At 39.4% G+C, this 7,111-nt stretch overlaps 1 protein-coding gene across 1 annotated transcript in view; it reads left to right on the top strand.

Moving 5' to 3' along the window:
* AP2B1 (adaptor related protein complex 2 subunit beta 1) overlaps positions 1-7,111 on the top strand; it is a 171,184-nt gene that overhangs the window by 21,144 nt on the left and 142,929 nt on the right. The window lies entirely within an intron of this gene.

The following is a 7,111-nucleotide window of genomic DNA, read 5'->3' as shown; positions in this document are numbered from 1 at the left end:
TTCCTAGCTTTTAAGGTCCCAGTCGCTACTCGCCAAAGTAGGAGGTGGAACAATGTTTTGTATAGTATGTTATGCCAATTGAGCTTGATGTCCCTTGCGACTATGGTCCCAAGCCCGCAGGATCAACTACTCAGTCCCTCTGGGTAGCTGGCTGTGACCAAGTAATGACCATATGTAATGCATTTTTCTATGAGAGAATTCTAAGACAGGATTCCTTTTAGCCAGCTTGATTGTATTCTAAATATTTGGCAACTAGAACATAACACCCTAGAGTTTTAAGATCTTTTATCTTTCTTCTTGGATATTACAAACCTTGTATATAATAAGGGGGAGTAAGTCCTAAGTGGTACATTGACTATACCAGTAACTGAACGTCAGTTGGGTCATTCTTGACAGACTTCTCAGTAGCAGTAGAACTTTTTCCTGATATTGTCCATCTATGCTAGCAAGGAGCCTAAGGTGCATCATTTAAAAAGGCACTATCTCAGGTGCCAGCCCTGCATTTAGACATTCTGAGAGTTGGGTACCTCTTTAAATATTATACCCAGAGTACCTAGATTGTCTTACTCATGTATTGGCCATGTTTTTTAATATTTAACTTAAAATTATTTTTATAAAATAGTTATTTGAGTATTTAGTTATTTGCATTGGATAAAGGGTGAGGAGTAAACATTAATTTACTCTGTGTATAAAGCACAGATAATACAAATATATTGTACATAAAAAATATACAGTATAACTAGTATGAACATTTCACATCTAAAAGTTTTCCTTAGGGGGGCAATCATTTTTAAAAGTTGAAAAACACTAAATTAAGTGTTTTGAGTACAGTGACATCATTTGACTTATATTTTAAATTGGTCACTCTTGTTGCTTTGTTGAAATTAGATTATAGAGGCAGCAACAACAGACTCAGTGAGACTAGTTTGGAAGTGATTGTTGTAATCCAGGCAAGAGATGATAGTGAATTGGACCAGGGTGGGAATGGTAGATGTGGGGAGAAATAGCTAGATTCTGGATATATATTTATATATTACAATATATCATTTTATTTATTTTTTTGTTGAGAATAAATACAGTAAAACATGCACCAACTCAGCACTTTCTATATGTATCATTTAGTGACATTGATTACACTGAGTTGTGTTACCATTGTATTCCTCCTCCATTAACATAAACTCACTGCACTCTAAATTCCTGTCTAATCTTTTGAGTTCCTGTTACCAATTTGATCTCATACAGATCTTAAAAGAGGAGCTCTAGTGGCATAGTGCCTGAAGCTTTTGACTGATAACCAGAAGGCTGGCGGTTCAAACCCACCAGCCACTTCTCAGAAGGAAGGTTGGGCAATCTACTTCTATAGTGATATTTCTTCGGAAACCCAAGAGGACGGGTCACTGTAAGTCGGGTCCGACTCAACAGCAGTGAGTAGATCTTAAAAGAACACTGTGCTCTCAAGGCAGACCTTTTTCACTTGTTAAGCTAAACTGTTACTCAGTTTTAAGAAGACTTCAGGGAATATTTTTGTTTTAAGGTTTAAAGATGATTTCAGGGCAGTAGTTTTAGGGGTTCATCCAAATTTCTGGAAGTCTGGAGTCCATGAAAATTTGAAATTTTGTCATACATTTTCTTCCTTTTGATCAGGATTATTCTATGGAAACTTTGATCTAAATGTTCAGTAATAGTAGCCTGCTACCATCCAGTTCCTCTGGTCTCATGGCAAAGGAGTCTGTTCATATAGGCAGTTAGCCACACATTCCATATCCTCCTTCTATTCCTGTATCTCCTTCTTCCTCTGTTTTAGGTAAATGGCTGCTTGCCAGTTTTTAAGACCCCAGGCACTATGCATTGAAGTAGGAGCTAGAACAGAAGCACTAAATGTATTTTTAGGCCAGTTACCTTAAGTGTCCCATGAAACCATGACCCTAAACCTCCAAACCAATAAACCAGATCCCATGAGGTTTTTCTGTTGTACATAAGCAGCCCTGACTTCTTCTTCTTCTTCTTCTTTTTTTGTTGGTGGGCATTTAGGTTGTTTCTACCTTTTAGATATTGTGAATAGTGCTATAATGAATATTGGTGTACGAGTTTCTACTTTCAGATCTTTTGGGTATATACCGAGGAGTGGAATTGATAGTTCTATTTTAGATTTTTGAGGAACTTTCCATACTGTTTTCCACAGTAGCTGTACCATTTTGCATTTTCACCAGCAGTGGGTAAAGGTTCCAGTTTCCCCAGCATGTTGGTTTCTTGCTAACATTTGTTGTTTTCTGTTTTTTTTTTTAAGTTAGACATCCTACTGGGAGTAAAATGGTATCTCATTGTGGTTTTGATTTGCATCTCTCTGATAGCTATGGATATAGATTTTTTGAAGGCAGAGTCAACTGGATTTGCTGGCAGGTTGGATGTGGAAGTGAGGGACAGAGAAGTGCCGAGGATGACTTCTGTGGTTTTTGACTTGAGCAACAGGAAGATGGAGTTGCCATTAACTGAGATGAGAAAGATTGGGAGAGAACAGAAGTTGATTTTTAGACATGGTAAATTTAAGGTGCTTAGTAGATAGTCGAGGAGCTCTGGTAGTGTAGTGCCTAAGGCACTTGACTGCTAACCAGAAGGCTGGAGGTTCAAACCCACCAGCCACTTCTCGGAAGGAAGTTTGGGCAATCTACTTCTGTAGTAATACTGCCTCGGAAACCCAAGGAGGGGTCACTATGAGTCAGGTCCAACTCCAAGGTACATAACAACAACAGTAGATAGTCAAGTAGAAATGTTAATTAGGCAGCTGGATGTATAAGTCTATTTAGGAGTTTAGGGGAGAAATCCAAGATGAGATAAAAATTTTGGGGTTATCTTAGTTGTCTAGTACTACTATAACAGAAATAATGCAAACAAATATATTTTCTCACAGTTTAGGAACTTAGAAGTCAGAATTCAGGGTGCTAGCTCTAGGGGAGGTCTTTCTGTTTACTGGCTCTGAAAGAAAGTCTATGAGCTTCTGCTCCTGAGAGACCTTCATGTGCCTTGGTATCTCTATTCTCTCGTCTTCTTTTTCTTATTTGTTCAATCTCTTTTTTGGCTCAATAGAGATTGATTTAAAACATACTCGACACTAATTTCATCTCATTATCATAACACAGACAAGCCATTCCCATATGGGATTATAACCATAGACATAGAGTTTAGGGTAACAACATTTATTTTGGGGGGACATAATTCAATCCATAACAGGAATCGATAGCATATAGATGGTAATTAAAGCCATGAAAGTAGATGAGATCACCCAGGGAATGAGAGTAAATAGAGAACTCTGAGCTCGTCCAAGTTTAGAGGGTTGGGAGATGCAGAGACACCACAGAGGAGATAAAGAAGGAGTGGTCAGTGAAGTAAGAGGAAAACCAGGAGAGCATGGTATCTTTCCTGTGCAGTGATTCGTTGGGTCAAATGCTGCTGATAGGGAATGAATGAATGCATAAACGTTAAATAACTTCAGCGGTCTAGTGAAGGAATGTAAGGTTTGATAGCTTGGAAATTTCAGAAGTTCCTAAGGCTTAGAGTAACCACATGTCACTAAGAAAAGGGAAATTTTTCAGGCATTAGGTGGATTCTTTTAATTAAAATGTTTTAATTCATACTTATATCTTCCCAGTAAAGTAGAGGTTATTTCATTTTACAGATCAAGGAGTGCACGCTCAGAGAGGCTAAGGAATGAACCTGAGGTCATATAGCCAGGATTCTAACCTTGTTATGAGTCCTTCATTGGTCTTACAATCTTGTGTGTGTGTGTGTGTTATATATATATATAGAGAGAGAGAGAGAGCACTCTGGTGGTGCAGTGCCTAAGGTATTTTGACTGCTAACCAGAAGGTTGGCAGTTCAAACCCACCAGTTACTCCATGGAAGGAAGACGGGGCAATCTACTTCCATAAAGATTTACCAACTCGGAAGCCCAATTGATGGCAGTGGGTTTTTTTTTCTTTTGAAGTGTGTATGTGTGTGTATATGTATATAATAGAACGTGCAGAGCACCTGGTGGGTTCAAACCACTGACCTCTTTGGTTAGCAGCTGAAAAATGCCTTAGCTACAGTACCACCAGAGCTGCTTCTGATGATGGGTATGAGTCTTTTTATTTTACTGCTCTTAAGGAATAATTTTGTTCTACTTTTTTAAATGCTGCTCCACATGATGGCAGCACCGCACCACAGATGTTAGAATCTGTTGCAAAAGAAGTTAAGATACCAAGAGGGTCTGCCTCAGTTTTCTTGTAGCTCACTTCAGAAGGGAATTTTGGATGTAAAAGCAGCAGACCATCTGCAGACCATCTCAGTTTTGAGCTAAGCCCCTTTGGTTTACCACATAGCCAGCCAGTTTGATCTCTGTCTTTCAGGCCTTCTCAGTCTATCTTCTGTCACTCTCAGTGCTGCCCATGGGAATATCTCTCTTTTCTTGCTCCACTCTCTCTGCAAAAGTAATTAAAAAACATATTTTCTCATTGGCTGAAGTTTCTTCTGCAAAAGCAACATGCTTTCAGAATAGCCTTAACTCACGTGCGGGCTAGCCTTTAGCAAAGTTCTTGTTAACTGCCAGTTTCTTTTAATTTAAACTTTTTCTGAAAAACTATTTCAGGAAAAATAACTTCATCTTCTCAGAATGAAGTGTGTGTTTGGACTGTGTGCTAACCAGCACATAGGAGCAGCATGGGATGTTGACAGTGTTTCTCAACGGGGGTTTGTTTTGCTCCCCAGGGGACATTTAGTAATGTCTGGAAATGCTCGGTTGTCACAACTGGGAGGAGGAGTGCAAATGGCATCTGATGCGTAGAGACTAGGGATGGTCTAGTCATGCTACAAAAATAGCTCCCCACAACAAAGAATTACCTAGCCCAAAATGTCGATAATACCAAGGTTTATGGATTATGTAAACACCATTATAGGCTTTAGAGCCAGAGTGGCTACTGTTTGATTCCTGGCATGGCTACTTAACTAAAAATGTGGTGGTGAGCAAATAGGCAGTTTCCTGTCTATTTATAGGATATTATATTATCTGAGAGTTGGCTTTGAGCCTATTCTGACCCATGATAACCCCATGTGTGTCAGAGTAGAATTGTGCTCCATAGGGTTTTCAGTGGCTGATTTTTCAGTAGTTCATCAGGCCTTTCTTCTGATGCTTCTTTGGGTGGATTTAAATCTCTAACCTTTTGGTTAGCAGATTCCTAAGTAGATGCTTCATAAACTGTAGCTATTATTGAAGAACAAATCTAACATGCATCTCCCGATTATTGTAATTCTTATTTAAGCATTAGAAAGTATGCTTGTGTTTGTAGTTTGTTATATCTGAGATGATGAATGTTGAGAAACTCATCTGTCTAGATCACTTTCTAAGTTCTGGGAGGCTTTTTGTCAGAATATACTTGGTGTCCATGTGAGCTATGTTAACTTGTCTATTAAAGGTAGTTCAAGAAGCATATTAAAACTTAAAGACATCACTTAATTTACTATATTAATTATAAGATTTCTGTTATCTCTAAATATCTAATATACAAGTAAGTATAGTTATTATACTACCCTGGTGGAAAGCCAGGGTGGGTGGCCAGATACAGATAAGGGGAGAGAGAGCCCCCACCCAGGCAGGAAGTGGGAGCCAGGGCGGACAGCCGTGACAGGTAAGGGGAAGGCCAGGAAGTGGGTGGTAGGGAGAAGGCCAAGAAGTGGGTGGAGTGATTTTGGAACAGCTAAGGGAGATGAACTCGTCTGTCAGTTTGTCCTACTGTGCTAACTTGTGTGTTGTGAGACTGGAGGCTGTGCCACCAGTGTTTCAAACTCGAGCAGAGTTGCCCATGGTGGATGGGTTTCAGTGGAGCTTCCAGACTGAGACAGACTCAGAAGAAGGAAGAGGCCATCTGCTTCTCAAAGAATTGGCCAGGGAAAACCTTACGAATAGCAGTGAAACACTGATATATTACTGGACAACTTTATGAATAGCCTTGAAACGTTGTCTGATACAGTGCTGGAAGATCAGCCCCTCAAGTTGGAAGGCACTCAGAATACCACTGGGAAAGAGCTGTGTCAGCAGAGTAGAACCGACCATAATGATATGCATAAAGTAGAGCTTTTGGGACCTCCATTTGCTGACATGGCATGACTCAAAATGAAAAGAAACAGCTGCAAACATCCATTAATAATCGGAACATGGAATGTATGAAGTAGGAGTCTAGGAAAGCTAGAATTTGTCAAAAATGAAATGGAACACATAAAGATTGATATTCTAGGCATTAGTGAGCTGAAATGGACTGGTTTTGGCCATTTTGAATCAGATAGCCTGTATGATCTACTATGGCGGGAATGACAAGTTGAAGAGGAATAGCATGGCATTCATCATCACAGTGTTTCAAGATCTGTCCTGAAGTACAGTGCTGTCAGTGATAGGATAATATCCAAATGCCTGCAAGGAAGGACAATGAATACTACTATTATTCAAATTTATGCACCAACGACCAAAGCCAAAGATGAGGAAATTGAAGATTTTTATCAACTTCTGCAGTCTGAAATAGACTGAACATGTAATCAAGATGTGCTGATTATCACTGGTTATTGGAATGCAAAAGTTGGAAACAAAGAAGAGTCACCAGTAATTGGAAAAATTGGCTTTTGTGATAGAAATAATGCTGGAGATCACATGATCGAATTTCTTGTTGCTTTTTTTTTTTTAAATAATTGTGATTTGGGTGAAAGTTTACAGAGCAAATTCATTTTCCATACAGCAGTTCACATACACTTTGTCTTAAGATATTGACTGCAGTTTACCAATACGTAACAGCTCCCCTCCCACTTCCTCCCCATAGTTACTTCTTCCCTGTGTCCCTCCCATGCACTTCTGACCCCCAACCTGTTTCCCTGTGTATACACAGACCTTCTATTCTCCCATGATTGATCTCTCCAAAGAATGTGTCTACCTAATGTAAATGTTGAGCTCATATACCTGTCTTTTGTTTGGTTGGAAGCCACAAGAGTGGGTTCAATTCCAGACTTGGAGGGCAGCTAGGGGCAATGGTCTCAGAGGTTCCACCAGGCTCTATCAGACCAGAAAACCTGGTCCCTTTTTAAATTTTTTTTT

The sequence above is a fragment of the Orycteropus afer genome, unplaced genomic scaffold (assembly GCF_000298275.1).
Source record: "Orycteropus afer afer isolate SDZICR_OR568_19922 unplaced genomic scaffold, OryAfe1.0 scaffold00196, whole genome shotgun sequence".
Lineage (NCBI taxonomy): Eukaryota > Metazoa > Chordata > Mammalia > Tubulidentata > Orycteropodidae > Orycteropus > Orycteropus afer.
Note: the sequence above shows the minus strand (reverse complement) of the source record. Positions and strands in the feature narration are given on the sequence as shown.